General features: G+C 46.3%; 1 protein-coding gene across 6 annotated transcripts in view; it reads right to left on the bottom strand.

Moving 5' to 3' along the window:
* Positions 1-18,681, bottom strand: part of TJAP1 (tight junction associated protein 1) — a 352,145-nt gene that overhangs the window by 315,642 nt on the left and 17,822 nt on the right. Inside the window, exon 1 of one of the 6 annotated variants that reach the window (XM_085610315.1) lies at positions 6,190-6,307. The exons of 4 other annotated variants lie outside the window; for them this stretch is intronic. The gene's annotated coding sequence lies outside the window, so the exon portion shown is untranslated. Of the gene's footprint in view, positions 1-6,189; positions 6,308-18,681 lie in introns of those variants that run through there. One more of the 6 variants, XM_085610313.1, reaches the window with a different exon arrangement.

The raw sequence follows: 18,681 nt of genomic DNA, 5'->3' as shown, positions 1-18,681 counted from the left end.
TACAGGTACAAGCAAGCGCCTTTGGACACAAGAATGAGCTCCAGTGTACAGGTACAAGCAAGCGCCTTTAGACACAAGAATGAGCGCCAGCGTACAGGTACAAGCATGCACCTTTAGTCACAAGAATGAGCGCCAGCGTACAGGTACAAGCAAGCGCCTTTAGACACAAGAATGAGCGCCAGCGTACAAGCAAGCGCCTTTAGACACAAGAATGAGCGCCAGCGTACAGGTACAAGCAAGCGCCTTTAGACACAAGAATGAGCGCCAGCGTACAGGTACAAGCAAGCACCTTTAGACACAAGAATGAGCGCCAGCGTACAGGTACAAGCAAGCACCTTTAGTCACAAGAATGAGCGCCAGTGTACAGGTACAAGCAAGCGCCTTTAGACACAAGAATGAGCGCCAGCGTACAAGCAAGCGCCTTTAGACACAAGAATGAGCGCCAGCGTACAGGTACAAGCAAGCGCCTTTAGACACAAGAATGAGCGCCAGCGTACAGGTACAAGCAAGCACCTTTAGTCACAAGAATGAGCGCCAGTGTACAGGTACAAGCAAGCGCCTTTAGACACAAGAATGAGCGCCAGCGTACAGGTACAAGCAAGCACCTTTAGTCACAAGAATGAGCGCCAGTGTACAGGTACAAGCAAGCGCCTTTAGACACAAGAATGAGCGCCAGCGTACAGGTACAAGCAAGCACCTTTAGTCACAAGAATGAGCGCCAGTGTACAGGTACAAGCAAGCGCCTTTAGACACAAGAATGCGCGCCAGGGTACAGGTACAAGCAAGTGCCTTTAGACACAAGAATGAGCGACAGTGTACAGGTACAAGCAAGCGCCTTTAGACACAAGAATGAGCGCCAGCGTACAGGTACAAGCAAGCGCCTTTAGACACAAGAATGAGCGCCAGCGTACAGGTACAAGCAAGCGCCTTTAGACACAAGAATGAGCGCCAGCGTACAGGTACAAGCAAGCACCTTTAGTCACAAGAATGAGCGCCAGTGTACAGGTACAAGCAAGCGCCTTTAGACACAAGAATGAGCGCCAGCGTACAGGTACAAGCAAGCACCTTTAGTCACAAGAATGAGCGCCAGTGTACAGGTACAAGCAAGCGCCTTTAGACACAAGAATGAGCGCCAGCGTACAGGTACAAGCAAGCACCTTTAGTCACAAGAATGAGCGCCAGTGTACAGGTACAAGCAAGCGCCTTTAGACACAAGAATGCGCGCCAGGGTACAGGTACAAGCAAGTGCCTTTAGACACAAGAATGAGCGACAGTGTACAGGTACAAGTAAGCGCCTTTAGACACAAGAATGAGCGACAGTGTACAAGTACAAGCAAAAGCCTTTAGACACGAGAATGAGCGCCAGCTTACAGGTACAACCAAGCGACTTTAGACACAAGAATGAGTGCCAGCGTACAGGTACAAGCAAGCGACTTTAGACACAAGCATGTGTGCCAGCATACAGGTACAGCCAAGCGCCTTTAGACACAAGCATGTGTGCCAGCATACAGGTATCAGCGAGCATCTTTAGACAAGAATGAGCGCCAGCTAGATGGGGTAGTTCGCTTCACGGCACAGTGTTGGACATGTAGAGATGTTTTCATCAGACGATTGGTAATGTCGCTTCCTGTGTATCATGTAGGATTTCATCCTTACTAATTAAAGACTGTACAACTGGGTCTTTTTATAATTAAGGCTGGGGACAGACTGCCATCTCAGCATATTTACTCACAGGCATGTAGTGAAAGGAACACGTGGAACCTGTTTTAGGTGGGTTTAAAGCAAATATCTGGAGTTCAAGTTATATTTATTGTTATTAGTACCTCGAAGAAGCTGTAACATATACACAGATTTGAGTTATCACACTTTTAAACCGCATAAACAAGTATAATATCCATATAAGTAACCAATCCAAAGCCTTAGTAGCTAATAAAAACAATGCATTCTGTGCACTTAAAATTAAAATTTTTGGGTCTGCAATTTATAGACCATGTTTGTCCATTTCAATTTAAGACAATTTGTGCCTTTCACGCTGGACTGAGACTTTGACTTAAAATACGTCATTCCATTGTTATTACCTCTCTGGACCAAGATCATTAATACCACCCTCCTTCAAGGAACCATCCCTGAAAGCCTGAAAACAGGGCAGGTATCCCCTATCCTAAAGAAACCAACAGCTGACCCATCGGACTTAAATAATTATCGCCCGATATCCAACATCCCCATTCTAGCCAAACTCTTGGAAAAATGTGTCCACACCCAGCTCATCAACCACATCGAAAAATTCAACCTGCTTAACCAACTCCAATCAGGCTTCTGAGCAGGTCACAGTACTGAATCAGCCATGACACACAAGTGATGACGCTCTAAAAATCCTTGACCAAAACGAAGCCTGTTTACTAATCTTACTCGACTGGTCATCGGCATTTGACACCGTCAAACCCGACAGCTAGCTAGAACTGCTGAAACACAGAATGGGAATATCTGGATCTGTACTGACCTAGTTTACCTCTTTTCTCCAAAATAGATCTCAAAGATTCATGGTCAATCAATCCTTATCCAACCCGTACCAGTCACGTTAGGAGTACCAGAAGGCTCTTCCCTTTCACCCACACTTTTCATGGAACCACTCACTGAACTTCTCAGTCTCTCAGAGATCCATTTCCATATGTATGCAGACAACATCAAACTCTACATCAAGATCCATTCACTTAAGGACATCAAAACTCTCAATACATTGCTGCAAAAAACTCAAACATGGTTGGCCGAAAACCATTTGAAATTAAACTCCCTCAAAACGGAGTTCCTCCTAATCGCCGCCGCCCCCCCCCCCCAACAAATCATCCACCATCCTGGAATGGATAAAGTACCAAACAGCACTCAAAGAGCAACCTCTTGTTGTTAAATCAGCGAAATTGTTAGGTGTAACACTGGACAGTAACTTAAAGATGCAGAAGCAAATCAGTGCCACCACAAAAGGAGCAAATTTCCACATGAACACCCTGCGAAAACTGAACCCTTCCTGCCAGCAAACGACTTCGAACATGCAGGTCAAGCCCTAGTAATCCCAGGAGTTGAATATGGGGCTGTAACCCTAGGCGGGCTCCCCAGGTCGACGACAGCCCCGCTAAGAGCCGTTATCAATTCAGCTGCGAGACTCATCACAGGTTCAAAAAGAACCTCTCACATCTCTCCTGAACTTAGAGCCCTCAATTGGCTCCGGTTTGAAACTAGAATTCATCTGAAAATCGCATGTATGACGCACAAGGCCTTACACTACAATTCTTCGAGCTATCTAGCTCAGAAACTGGTACTTTCTGCTGGGAATAGAGCCTCCAGAAGCTCCAAGAACCTTCTACTGAAACCACAACGTTTTGCCAAGAAAAAAAAAAAACAAAAAAAAAAAAAAAAAAAAAAAAAACTTATAACTGATCCTTCTCTGGAATGGCTTCCAGCTTTTCCCACAGAAACTAGACTGAAGCCCTCCACTACCTCCTTCAAAAAAGAAGTGAAAGCGATTCGCGTGGCTAAATTCATGTGAATTTAGGCTTAGGCGTCGGTACGAGAAGGAGCACAACCGTTATATCATTCTGAATCTTGTCATGCAACGGAATTATTTTAAACTAACTAGTACCTACCCTGCTCCTTTAAAAATAATAAAAAAAATAGAGTACTTTATCGATCATTTCCTCCGATCGCCTTTAGGCAACTGACGCTTTATGCGACTGAGATATAAATAGATATTGAGTGACCCTGTCGCCAGATCTGATAAATGAGGAGAGGCTACAATTTTTCTTCATCTCTTCCCCATGAGGAACCATACACAGGGCCCATAAGACTACTATTAATCATATTCAGGGGAGAAAACCTCCATGTAACTGTACCATTTTAAGCAAGGGGCACTTGTGATTCCTACGAGACAGATTGAGTAACCACTGTGACGTAGTCCTGATTAAGGCCTAGCCGAAACGCGTCAGTTTTTCTGCAAAGCCGCCAGTCTCTGTATAGTTATTAAATATGGACAAAAGCTCAAATTGATATGCAAATGAAAGGATTGTAATTGAAATAATTGATCCATCAGAGATATAGAATTCAGGAATTGTGTAATTGAGAACATAAAATCATGATGTCTATTGTATGGATTGTTTAAAGGAAAACACATGTGGTTCAACCTATAATATTGGGATTATTTTTGTACACGTTACTTTTATATGTAAAAAATATTTTCTATTCAAAAATAATATCATAGAAAAAGAAAAAGAATGAAATAAAACAGTGTATATTTTTTAGATAGTGGTCTTGTTTTTATCATGTTATTGTTTTAATGTATGTCTTGAGTTTACTTGCCCTTCTATAGTTAACCACACTGTGCCCGGTGTTGCCTATTGTCCATAATAAACTCATGTGAATTACTTACTTATTACTGTATTCAAAATATTAGTCTGTATTATTGAGCACTGTATTGTAATTACTTGTTGTACTTTGGAGCAAATTATATCTAAATAACCTCTAATTGTATGTTCTTGTGCTTATACTTATTTCTAATATACGACATGTAAAGCGCTCTGATACCCGCAAGGGTCTTGTTCGCGCTATATAAAACCTTCAAAATAAATAAATATATACTGAATAAAGTGATCTGAAACCTGTGAGCGGGGCACACGCAGCACAGAAACGCCCACAACGTATGAGAGAGCATAGACAGTGTAATATTATCCACACGCCCGATATCTCCGAGGAGGGCACAGGCAGCCTGCACCAAGGAATGCCCACACATGCCCTGAAACCCCTGAGACTGGCAGAGGCAGAGTTAAGTCCCTCCCCAGCCCTCCCGAATCCTCCGTGGAGGGCAGAGGAACCGCAGAAGTCCAGTAACGTCCACACCACCTGAAACCTCCGAGGGGGATCTGGACAGCGCGCCAAGCCACTTCCACAGACCACTTGCATCCTCCGAGGTGGGTACAAGCAATGCAGGTGCAAAGTAATGCCCACACACCCTGCCGGCATCCTCTTAGGAGGACACAGACAGCACAGAAGCACCTGCTGAGAAGGGCAAGTGACAGTAGACGCCAGTTAATGTCCACACACACCCTGAAACCTCTAGGTAGGCTACAGACAACACAGAGGCACCCCCTGAGAATGGCATATGGAGAGCAGACACTGGGTAATGTACACACCCACCCTAAAAACCACAGAGGAGGACTTGGGCAGCGAACTCAGAGCTATGTCCACACACCAACTGACAGCTCCGAGGAGGACACAGACTACACAGGCTGTAGTGGCCACACAGACTCCCCAAGGCATTGACAGCAGTGCAGACAGCGATTACAGGCAGCACAGAGGGGGAGTAATAGCAGCACCTTCTCTCACACACTCCCCGATACATCTGGGGTGGGCGCAGGGAGCACAGAGGAAAAGTAACGTGCATACACCCATAATTAATAAAGACCAAGTGAAGTTTAGCATAAAATGCCTGACATTTTAGAAATACAGTCAATATGCATAAATACGAAAAACATAACGCATGCTCTCCTTCGTAACAATATACAGAAAAGGAAAACATGGTATTCAGATATGGCTAAAGTGTGCTGGTGCTCGCAGAACTTGGGACCCTACCCCCCCCCCCCTCCCCCCCACCATTACATCCTGGACAAGAGACAATCTAGTGGTCCGAGCCCAGATCCACCCCCACTGATCGGCCCAAGGGGCAGAGCTGCCCCAAATCACAAGCCCTGGCCTGTACCCAGGGGAATACACATTACAACTGCCCGCCTTTCACCACGGATGAGTCCATTAAACGAGGATCACACCAAGAGCCTAACACAATATGAGCAAGAAAAGAGTACCGTTACACATACACGAGAGCAAACACCCACTTAAACTACATACAGAAGGACAGAGGAGGCTGTTCCTGTGGACGCTGAAGCCAGCTCTCACTCCTGGAAGGCCGACGGGTTTGGTGAATTCAGTGTTTGCTGGGAGGTCGTCTCCGGTGGCGCCACAGTGCCTAATCTTAAAGGCGCCTCTATAAAGCACATGACCCGAAGCCAGACTTCACTGGAGGGCTGAACACACGCCACAGACACACTGATGCCATACACATGGGCTAATCAGGCCACCGTGTGAAAACCTTGACAGAGTCTCAGAGGTGTTCTGGAAACTCATCTTACACAGGGAAGCACCACTCACCTCGGGTGGTGCTCTGGCACAGGACCACCACATCCGGCTGGTCCGGTCGTAATGCACCGGTTTCTCCCAGACTGCAGCTTCCGCACATTTCCTCCACCTGGTCGTCTAAAGAATTTCTGACCAAAGTCCACCATCAGTGAAGTGTGGAAAGTGCTCAAAGTCCACCTGGCATGTCTTACGGAAGCAAATTTAGTATCCGGAGATTTCCTTCCCTGCCAGTGGGGTGTTCAGCCCTGTAATAAGGTACCTCTGCCTTGAACACCTCACAGACTACCTAGCAATGAAATGACACCCCTGAAGTCAGGAAATACTGCCCTACAGATAAGCCGCTTCATTCAAAACTCACCGAGGCATTCACTGTCAACACAGAGCTTGGGATCTCTGCTCTTCTTCCACAGGTGCTTCCATAGGGCACACTACTATCCCCATGGGGGTCTTCTAAACAGAAAGTGAAACAACTCACTGTTGGGGTTGGAACATTTCATGGAATGTGCCAACCGTGGCAGCCAATTTTGGTCATTCAGGTTTGTTCTTTTGTATTGTTATTTTGTATTGTATTATGTTGCCGATTTACTTGTTCATTATCAATGGTTGGGATAGGTTGGGGTTGGTATGTCCCATGGAATCATGAGTTCTTGTGGTTCTAGGGTAAGTAAGAGGGAGTGATGACTGATCGAGGGGGGTCAGGCGTTGGCGGTCGCATACTGGTGTCAATCAAAATCAATCAATCAAGGATTTATAAAGTGCAGCAAATCACCGGTGGGGTTCTCAAGGTCCTGGAGTTGCTAACTGCTCCGTGGTGATCTGTTCACTCGAACAGCCAGGCTTGACGCCTTTGCTGAATTGCCGGAGTGATGAGGCGGTCCTGAGGTGCAACGAACATCCTCCACTGTTGCTTCGACTGGTGTCGGGAAGGAAGAGGGAGGCAGATAGTAGGTGTCTGGTCAGTTTGAGGAAGGTCGTGCATTTGTTCATGTATGCAGGTCCTTTGTTATGCAGGACTTTGTATACGTAGGCCAACCTCTTGAGCTGGCAGCTCTTCTGGATCGAGAGCCAGTGTTGCTTCTTGAGGTGGAGTGGGGTGTGATGTGGGTCCATCTGGGGAGGTCACGATGAGTCTTGCAGGCGAGTCTTCTGTTGTCTGTAATCTCTTCAGGAGGCATGCGGTGATTCCTACGTAGAGTGTGTTCCCGTAGTCCAGCCTACTGGTGACGAGGGCTTGCGTGACAGTCCTTCTGGTATGGACTGTGAGACACCGGACGAGCTTGTGGAGTATGCATAGATTGTGGAAGCAGGTGGATGAGATTGTGTTTACCGGTTTCTTCATAGATAGCTTGCCAGGAGGTTGCTGTGTTCCAAGTGTTCGGTGAGTTTGTGGTTCATTTTATTCTCAAGAACCTTCACTGGAAAGGTGAGCAGGGAGATGGTTCAGTGCCTGTCCTTCAACTACATTTCGAGTTATTCTTTAATCACAAAGAGATCATGTTTTAATGTTGCAATGGAGAAGTTCTATGTTAGGAGCAGAAGAAGGGGATGGTATATCACATTTACAGGCAATTAGCCACATCACAGTATGCCTGAACATATTCTATAGCTACAAACCACTTCAAGGGGTGGGAGCTTCATCTCCTGTCAGTGAAGCATATAGGGGCGCTAGTTCACATACACCAGCAGCTCTCCACTGCAATGCGACCCTCTGGCCTATTTTAAAGCAATAGACCACCTTGTGGTTAGATCTAGACCCTCTCCCCCAGCTTTGAGACAGTCCTAGCTAAACAATCCTATTGCCAAGCCACAGTAATGTGGGTCCAGCCTAATTGTTCAGCCAAGGACCACCTTGTCATAAGCCACAGTTGCAACTGTCCAGTCTTGAGCCACTTTGAGTCGAGCCTTAAACTTTAGTCATGGGTCACCTCCCTGCGGCTTAGACCCATATGGCACTCTTTGGACTTCTCCATGCACCCCAATCCAGTGTACATGTCACGAAGCAGCTATTGTCTCCAACCCTCTCCCACACTCCCCCCACTCTGCCCGAATTCCATCACTGGCGTCAGCGCTGCAATGTGCTTCTCTTTCCATTCCCAACTATTTCCTCTCTGCACATCTCGATTCAGCTCCGGCCCTTTCCCCCTGGTGCATCTTCAATCCGCTCCTAGCTCTTTCCCCTCTATGCATCTCCACTCTATACACAAACACTAACCCACCTTGACTCATGTTTCTAATTGGCTCCCAGATCTCTTTTAACATCCATTTATTTCCAATGTGCTCCCAGACCTCTCATCACAGCATTTCCACTCTTCTCCCATTAACCCTTTTCTTCAGTTTTCCTAATCCAAACCCAAATCACTAAACCACTTTACAGCAGCACAGATCCATTGAGCTCCCAGGGCCCTTCTTCAATTTCTAGTTTGATCCCAGTTGTTTCCATTGTGTACAATTCCTCTGTGCCTCCATCCTGAATTTCCAATGCACCATTAGACCACCTCTGTTTTTCCAACCCGATGCCAGAACTCCCTCAGCACATTTCCAATCTACTCCCAAGTTGCCACATTTTCAGGCCCTCTCATGTTTGCAATCTACTCACAGACACTGCAGGTCCATTTTGGAAGGATGTCGGTGGTGTCTCCCGGTGGTCAGTTCAAAAGCACTGCCTCCAGTGCAATGCTGACAAAGGGGAGGAACAGAATAGACACACAAACATCCCATCCAGTCTTAAGGTCACAAAACAACTCTTTTCCTCTGTGGCACAAAAGAAACAAAACTAAGGGGGGAAAAAATGATGAAGAAAAAGAACTTGGTAGAAAAAAGAAAAAGAGCAATACACATTAAAATAATAGTTTGATGTAAGATAATTAATGGATATGTGGCTTAACACAGTCCGCATCTAGTTGTAAAATGCCCATAATTGAGTAACACTGGATGCTAAGAAGCAAAGACTTAGGTAAAAGATTTAAAAGATGAAAAATGTCAAAGAATCTAAATGAGCATAATCTTCCAACCAACCGGTTGGTCTTCTGAACCGGTTGAGATCACCTCTCTCTTGGTCACGCTGCACCTGGTGACATTGTACAACATCCCCATTTCCTACCGTCGCATCTCCCGGGTTAGTTAGACAAACTAACAAACCACCACCTCCAACTCCTGTCATTTCAATATCAGTCATCAGCATCAAGCCACTGCTATTCTTCATCATCCCCCTGGTCACATATGCCAACTTTCTAATACAAGGCAACACTTTGCAAATTCCATCTTTTCCCATTCTCCAGTTCTACCCAACTTCTAGATGCATATTTAACCCAGTATGCCCCCCTAAATTTGGACAACCCCCAGCTGTCCATCACTTTCAGCCTATCTCTACCAATTCTTTTGTGACCACCAATTTTCTCTAAAAGTGTGTCACTGTCCCCAGTTACCAAATCTTTCAGGAATTGGGGTACCAATTTAGAACTCACTGGCCACTCCCACGTACAAGTAAATGGAGTCATGCGAGTATGCACACCGATTGTGGCCACTCCTCATAGCCATTTCTATGGCTCCTTTGATCATTCTAACAGTTCTCTCAACTTGGCCACTAGCCTGGGTGTTATAAAAGGATGTCCTGATGTATTTGACCCCTAAGCACTCCAAAGAACTCTCATTTCACGAGACAAGCTGTGTGCCATTGTCAGTCACAATGGAAGAAGGGATTCCTTCCCTGCTAAATATTTCCTTAAGCAAAGTGATGGTACTGCCAGTAGTAATGATTTGTATGAAAACCCACCTCAAACCACTTAGAGTATACATCTACCACCACAGCAGTATAACGCTGATGTTCCATTAAAGTCAAAAGCCAAATAAAATCCAAGCAAATCTTTACCCAGGGGGCACCCAGGTCTTGCACATGCGGACTAACATTTCCTGTGCAACTGCAAGTCTCTTTTTCACAATCTTTGCAAACTTTACACTCAATGATCCCTTCGTTAATTTGTGTCTCCATCTCAATATCTTTCCTTCACCTTTTTTTTTAAGTCATAGTCCATGCTAAAATGACTCTTGGGTTAAAAAGATTAGCTTGTCTCATATATATTGAGTAGGCACAAATATATCACCCTCCATTAAAACATATGCTTCATAATGAAAAGCTCACCCTATCAGTAAAATAAATGGCCTAGCACTCACCTGAACACAACAATCTCCAACTTGCAATCTTATTAATTATTCAACGAGATAACGTCCATTTCTGGACTAGCTTGCCTACACCCAGCAGAGCCCACAAAGAGATGTTCATCATATTGGATTCCTGTTGTATAGTCTATGTAAAAAGTGAGAGCCAACTGGTACAGCCACTCCTACTTTGTACGATGCAATGGGGCTAAACAGAGGGAAGGGTAATAGACTGCCCCAGATGAAATATGCAGCCCTGGTTCTAACTTGTCGGGGAAGAAGAGGGACAGACGCTCAGTAGGTGCAATTCACTGACCAGACTTCATTGCACCCAAGAAAATACTGCCTTCAGCGTTAACAGCCTTAACTGGCAACTGTGAAGAGGCTCAGACTGAGGCTCCATCAAAAATGTCAAAAGGAGATCTAGTCCCCATTGAAACATAACGAAACGCGTTGGATATAATTATGCCAGTCCTTTTAAGAAATGGGAGATTAGAAGAGGGAAGGCTGGCCAGGAAGACAAAGGAGAGTCGACAGGGACTCCATGTATTCTTTAACATTGCCCACCGCAGAGCCCTGCAAGAGTGCAAAACGGAGGATCTCAGATAGGCAGGCCTATAAAAGGTGAAGAAACCGATTCCATTTTCCAGAATAGATCGCTTTTGCAGATCTATTCAGATTCTATACCGAAGAGTGCAGATAGAATTACATTCACAAACTCCGGGGCCAGGTGAAAAAGATCACATGCCTCTGTTCAATCGCCATGCATGGAGGTGGAGGTTCTACAGATTACGTCTGGAGATTGGGGTGCAGGATTTTCCCTGAGAGGTAAATGGAGCGGGGGGCACAGGTAGAGGCACAGAAGGTCTACAAACCACAACCTCCTCGGCCAAAATGGAGGGATAAGAATGACTGCCTGGTGGTTCCTGTCCTTCTATCGGTACACAAGGAATCAAGGGTATGGAGGAAAAAACAGGTAGTGAAGCAGAAAACCCCACCGCAACCAAAAAACATCCTTCAAGGCTCACTTTAACAGAAATGAAGGGCACAGAACTGAGGGTATCGAGTATTTTCCAGTGTGGCATAAAGATCCATTTAAGGTGTTCCCCACAGGGAAAAGATGTCCTGTACCACCTCCGACTAAGACACCACTTGTGATCTGAAAAATAACACCAGTTCAGACCGTCAGCCCTGACATTTAGGAGCCTAGCCAAGTGATTGGCAGTTAGCCAAATCGCTTGCTGTTGCTCCCAAGCCAATAGCCTCAGCACCTTGTGACAGAAGAGTTGACACCCCATTCCTCCCTGCTTATAGATGTACTACATCACTGTTATATTGTCCGGCAAGATCTATATGGACCGAATGCAAAAGGAAGGGAGAAAGGCCTTGATAACCAACCAGATTACTCTCAGTTCTAGCAGATCGATGTGAAGCATGTGCTGCTCTGGAGACCAAAGGCCCCTGAACTCCAGTTCCTCCAGATGAGCACTCCACCCAGGAGTGGAGGCATCCGTCACTGCAGAGGTCACAGTTGGTGGAAGATAGGACATCCCTAGAAGTAAGCTCTCCTACATGAACCAACAGGCAAAATCCACGGCAGTATTTCAGGACACCACTATGAAATCCACCAAATCTTCCCCATATTGAAACCACTGCCTGCGAAGACACTATGCCAGAGCCCAATGTGCCAGCATGTAGAGGACGTGGAGTGGCGAATACAGGAGACATCGACCCTTGACGAATGTGTGACTACAGGGCGGTGTTTTCACTACAGTCCCGGGTTCGGAGACTAAATTAAAAAACTTGGATGCTATTGGCAAATGTGTTATGATGAACAAGTAAGGTTGATTTAACCTTCTTCCATATTTGGTCAGATTGTGACAAAGACCAGTTTCAAGAGGGATCTATACCATGAAGGATGATAGTGACCCAGTAGGGCAACTAAGAGTGGCTGAAACATGTTGGTAAATGCAGATGGGGTAAAGGAGTGGTAACTCCTCCTGTACCACCCCCTTTTTAGGTCTCGCCTACGCAGCGCGCATGCGCTGCTTAGGAGGCCTTTTAGCCGTCGCTCTGGGCATATTCAAGCACACACTCGTGCTTGTGGCGGCATCCACCTTGCGGGATCGCGCCACTCTCCTCACCCACATGTCCTGGCCACTCACTCGCTCCGCCCTCGCGTCTCCTTTTTTTGCTCGTGCTTCTCTCGCGCTTCTTGTTGTTTGTTTACTCTCTTGTGCTCAGCTGTCCTCCACTCAAGTCCGCCTTTGTGTACGCATGGAGCAGATTTGTTGTTGATTGTAAAGCGGAGTAGATTTGTTGTTGTTTGTAAAGCACATTTCTGGGCTGGTGAACACAGATTCTTTCATACATCTGGACTGCTCCTGTCCCCTCCGCTTCGGCACTTCACCTGGAGCTTGTCTGGGTTTCTTGAGATGCCCGGCAGTGTATTCTTGGAGATTACAATGTTAATGCCAGGCGGTACCGTTTTCCTTCGATAACCGCGAGCATGCAGCACAGTTGTGTGTTGTGGTAGATTCCTAGGGTTTATCGGTAGCAAAGAGTCTCTCACAGGTTAATAGAGCAGGTACCGGACTTGTGCTTACTTCCCTCAGGGACTCCGATTGTAAACACTGCCACCGAAGTTTTAGGTTTACTCGTGCTCTCCGCTTTGACTTCCTGGATGTATGACATAGATTATCCATACCTGTGTCAGTAGAAGTTCAAAAATAGGCTTCTATGCTCTGTAATCCGCTGTGGCTCTCCAATGGATGCTTTCAGCCCTATAAGCTCAGGAGTGCTCCTCAGACCAGGCTTAGCGAGCTGTGACGTCGCAGTGACGTGGCAGAATGCTTGGCGAGCTGTGACGTGGCAGAATGCTTGGCGAGCTGTGACGTGGCAGAATGCTTGGCGAGCTGTGACGTGGCAGAATGCTTGGCGAGCTGTGACGTGGAAAAGGCACGGGCACTGTGGTAAATGTCCAGCACAGCAGTCTTTGTGCTTTTCTGGAGTTTCGTAGAAGGTCCCCACGCTGTATTAGAGCAGTCACTCTTTTTTTCTAAGCAATGTTGCAGAATGCTTAGCTATCTGCATTGTTATATTTTCTCCCTTTTTGAAGAGTGTGTAAGAATACTGGAACGCAGCAGGCGCGCTCCCTTCCTGAGCACTGATGTGGGATGCTCACCAAGAGAATTTTGACAGAACGACAACGGGCGTGATGTTCCACGCGGACTTCGTTTCATATCAATGAGATGCATAGTTTGGCCAGCTGTGACATAGTAGACCTGCTCAATTTGTCTAAGCATATTAGATGTTCAACAAGCATTGGCATAGCCAATAGGTCTCGCTTTTGGGACCTTATAAAGTATTTAGTTATGCAGCAATATCTTTGGTGCAACAACAACTGTTGCATGGCTAAACACTTATAAGGTCCCAAAGGCGAAACCTATTGGCTATGCCAATGCTTGTTTGATTTTTAATCCTGTCAAGGTGGACCAATAATAAAGGTGTTCAGATGGTACCTCCTTAGGCAGTTTTATTTCACTTTCCCTCTGCACTAGGGATCCCTTATCAGGGAAACTTTTCCTTATCTTCTCTCTCTCTTTTTCTACATCACACAAAAATAATCAGCGCTCCGTCCAGTGTGTTGGTCTGCAGCTGGGCGTTGTTAGCGGCCCTACGATGCAGCATGCCGCTATATAGTGGGTAAGGGCAGTAATAAAAAAACCTATTCATTTTCCCTTCTATCCCCCTTCTTTCACCCTTTAACGACTTATTTAGGACAGAGGCCGGACAAAGTGTATTACAGCAGGGTCTCCGTTGTGTGTTTCAAAGCATGCAGATATAACCAGGAAATTATACGAACCCAGTAGATCTAGCAGGCGTGAGACCTTCATGACTAGTATTCCGCCCCTTTAACAAACATTAGAAGCATATAGTGAACTAAGGGGAGGGATATCTCAGGCGAATTACAGCAATGAGCCTGTAGGGTTAATACCACAAATTTTATTTCAGACAAAGATGTGGAAAACCAATAAGCCTATGCCCCAATTCCTCCTCGAGGTAGTAGGATTCTTCTACTTTAGTAAAGTGGTCCATCAAACAGTCACTTGCCTCCTCTCGGTATAAGGAAAACATATGACAGGTAAGTAACAATCATGCTTGTTTATATGGACTTACCAATCACCCAAGTGCCGTTATAGTGCCCAAACTCATGGAACCAACTTGTGCACCAAAGCACTGTAGAGACTGTGCAACCCTTAATTTTAGTGCTTTTCAGTGTGGCTTAAGAGAAGCAAAACAAATAAAAGGGAAAGAAAGGCCAACGTTTAAATTACTATGCCCGTCTTGTCTATACCCCACCCACTAGAGGGCTTTTTTCTCCCATGTTCTCCCTTCCTCCCCAGACCTTCAAGCGGATACAAACCTGTGAGAGCCACACTCTCACTGGAGCGAGGCTGGCACTTGTATCCAACTGGCGGCTTACCCTCCTTTCAGCTGCTGGGCTCTCCCCCTCAATGGCCCTCTTCTGCTACGCTCCATCAGCTGGCTGGTCCGCCCTCAGCAGGATTCCTCCTGAAACGGGGTCTCTGTTCCTTAGCGGCAGTCATTTCATCCTCCCTCAGGACCATCCGCGGACCCTCTTCACAGGAAACTCCGAAAGCCATCTCTCCTGACATTGCTGGTTTGATGTCAAAGTCTTGCTCAGCCAGTCTACAAAGGAGAAGCCGGGTTTAAAGGGGTCCAGCACAAAGTGTGACGTGTCTTGCAAAAGGAGGAGAGTGAGTTCTTGGGTCTACATGAGGCGAGTCCAATGGTGGAAACCCCGTTAAGGTTTCATTCCAGTGACACATATCCCAAATATCTCAGACTCTGTGAAGAGGAGGAAAGGCTCAAAGCGAGATAATATGCAGAACTGCCCACATGAACAGGAAGCGCTGTGAGGGCTCCAGGTGGGATGAGAGAACATGGATAGAAAAGTACAAGTCAGACACCAGTGATAATGGTCAATGTGAGTAATGCAGCACGATCTGTTGTGACTCTTCTTTGAGTAGAGAGTTGTTCAGGTATGGAAAAATGGAGATTCCTGGCCTCCAGATGTGAGCCGCCGCCACCACCATCTTTTGAAATCCTGAGGTGCCAATGTCAAACCAAATAAGAGTACCGCAAACTGATAGTGAGTGGACCTCATCTCAAAAAGCAGGAACTTCAGGATCTGGATTAGGAAAGAGGTGTCCTACAGTTTAAATGAAACCATCCAGTGTCCCGCTTGCAGCAGAAAAAGAACCTAAGCTAATAATAGCATCTTGAGCTTCTCTTTGTGGAGGAAGAAGTTCAAGACCCCAAGGTAGAGGATCAGATAAAGATTGCCAGCCTTCTTCCTTGTTCTTATGAACGAGTAAGTATCTGGTGCACCTTTGCCCAAGTTCCGGCCCTGGCACCAATTCTACGGTCCTTGTATTCAGCAAGGATGACACATCTTATTGCAGGATATGGAGATGGCCCTTCACACGGTTGGCTGACTGAGGGTGGATTTAGGGAGTTGAAGGGGGAGGGCTTTTGAAAGAGTGGTGCAAAAAGAACAATTGATAGACAGAATGTTGAACAATGTCAAACATTCACCCAAGTACAGTGTTCTGAGTCTAAATCCATCGTTGTTTTTGCTCGCCATGGCATTCTAGTTTAAACCAGACATATGCAAATCAGTCTTGACCCAGTTTCCCGTGGGAACAGTCCAGCCCGAACTGCCAAGCCAGGTCCTCCCTGGACTGGAAACAAGCATCCTGGGACAGGTTTCGGGGGTTTCACCCCTCGTCATGAAAATTTGCCTTGAACCTGCTACCTATGGGAACAGTCCCAGATCTGTTGACTGAGGGTGAATGTTTGCATTGATCAGCATTCTGTCCATCACCTGTTCTTTTTGCTTTTGCTGCCCTAAGTGAGAAGGGTATGCCCAGGCATGGGTCCAGTGCACACTGCGCCATTGGATTCAAGCTAGCCTGGTTGATAAGGGGTGATACCGCGAAACCTGTCGCATGATACTTGTTTCTGGTCCAGGGAGGACCTGGCTTAGCAGTTCAGGCAGGTCTGTTCCCATGAGGCGCAGGGTCAAAACTGATTTGCATTTGGCTGGGTCCAAACTGGGGTGGGGTGGTGGGCAAATAAAGGATGGATTAAACCCAGATCTGTTGACTGGGGGGGGTGAATGTTTGCATTGTTCAGGATTCTGCCCATCATCTGTTGTTTTTGCTATTGAAAGAGTAGGGCATACTAATTTTCTACAATTTGTAGGACTCTCTGATCCAAAGTAAAGGCATTCCATGATTGTAGTAAGTAGGACGCCCACCTCCCACTGGCCCCTGATGTTCTGGCAAAGGTGAACCATAGTTGCTTCCCTGGTGGCAAAGTGAAGGAGGAAGAGGCGGAGACTGTTAGGTGGGTATTACGTGCTTTGCTTCTACCATTGTACTCCTTGAGAAAGGGATTATTTATAGCACTGTAGCCGCTGGGGTTGTCCAGACTGTAGCTGGAGGAAGATGAAGCCACAATAGAAACTGTAAAACATCCAAAACGGTATGTAGTCTCTAAGTGGTGGCTGGAGATCCATAGAACATGCAGTAGCTCAGTATACAAGGGCAGTATCAGCTTTATCTACAAGACGTTTTGTGCCATCAAAAGGAAAGTCCATCAACATTTATTGCACATCTGAAGAAAAACCAGACAAACACAACCATGCATGGCGACGGAGAGAAACAGAAGTTTCGATAGTTCAGGTAATCAAGTCAGTAGTGCCCAAGCCCGTTTTAAATGCGTTCTTTGAAATATCCAGGATGTCCTTGATCACTTCAGTAAAATGGCTTTTGAGATGGTCCAGTAGTTGTGGGATAACTAACGGGGACCTGTCCCAACGGGCATGCATGTACTTTTCAAACGGTTAGGGGCATTGACAAATGTTAAGGCTACAATCCCAGCAGAAAAGATTTTCTTACCCCATGCTTCCAATCATTTGGATACCCTGTCCGTGGGAGTAATCACACAAGCCCCTGACATGTGCTTTGGGCAACAGGAAGCCCATGCAAAACTTTCAGGACAAGGGTGGGCAGCCAGATCTGCTGGGGTGGGCAAGGTATCTCCCAGCCTCCCATATTAGGATCCAGCAAAGCGTCATTAAATGGTAGGTGGGGGTCCGTTGCATGTGCTGCTTTCGGACGTACCTCAGTAAGAAGGCTGGCTTTAATTGCGACAGTAGGCATGGGTAAATCCAACACCTCGGCTGCTTTTCTGAGATCGGCATGCAAATAGGAAATTTCTGGAAGAGCTGAACCAGAAAGAAACTCCATCTCCAGTTTTAGCTATGTGTCTACACTACAAGCAACCCCAAGGTCCAAGGGGTCCACAGAATCAGGTGACAACCACTACCCGTCATCACTGTCATGAGTATCATGGACCTTCACTGGATCAGAGTCAGAGAAAAATAGGTCATGTATGGTTTACCACTATTGTGTTGGAGCTGTCTGGCATGGTCTGTAGGCTTTGTTCTCCAAAGGCTGAACTTTATGCCTGAACTGTACAAAAGCCAGTGTATCTTCTGGCGGAGCCATGTCTTGTGGCACTGGTGCTGACAGGATGATGCCTGGAGCCAGCAGGCTTTAGTCTGGCACTGTGGGCAGCGTCAGCAGCTTCGGTGACAGCAATGGTGGTTGTGGTGGTAGCACAATACAAGGCAGAGGTGACAAAAATCCCACCGACTGCTTTTTAAGAACGTCCAGCGGAAGCCAGTACAAGGACCCATAGGGTCTGCAGGTGCTCCATAGGGGACCCCCGCTTGACTGAATGGGTCGAACATTGCTATGAAATGCAGCAGGATCTGAACCCAAAATGGTAAACATCGGCTGATGTAGTGCTGGAGGAAGACATCAGAGGAGTCAGCTGTACCGGGTCCACCAGACTAACAGACTCCAACTACGGCTCTAAAAATGAATCCTCACAAGGCGGAGGATGATTAGGAGACTTACCTGGAGGAAAAGCACATCAATGTTGCTTATGCTTCATATTACTCGATGAAAAAGGGTTGGAAACTTCATTCAAACCGTGGAATGAAGTTGACTTCAAAGTTCATTCTGGGTCCTAGCCCTGAAAAGCTTGGCCGCCTTCTCCTTAGCAGCCTTGGGGTGCACACTGAGGCAAAAGTAACCAGAACAAGAATCATGATCTGGCACTCAAGCACCACATACAATTCGAGTGAGGGACAGTATTGGGCATTTGTTCATCACAATCCAGACACTGTAGAAAGCCCAAACGTTCGGGTGTAAAACATTAGCACTGAAACAGGAAGATTTGTGAGAAACC

The sequence above is a fragment of the Triturus cristatus genome, chromosome 6 (assembly GCF_964204655.1).
Source record: "Triturus cristatus chromosome 6, aTriCri1.1, whole genome shotgun sequence".
Classification (NCBI taxonomy): Eukaryota; Metazoa; Chordata; class Amphibia; order Caudata; family Salamandridae; genus Triturus; species Triturus cristatus.
This window is presented reverse-complemented; position numbering and strand designations above follow the sequence as displayed.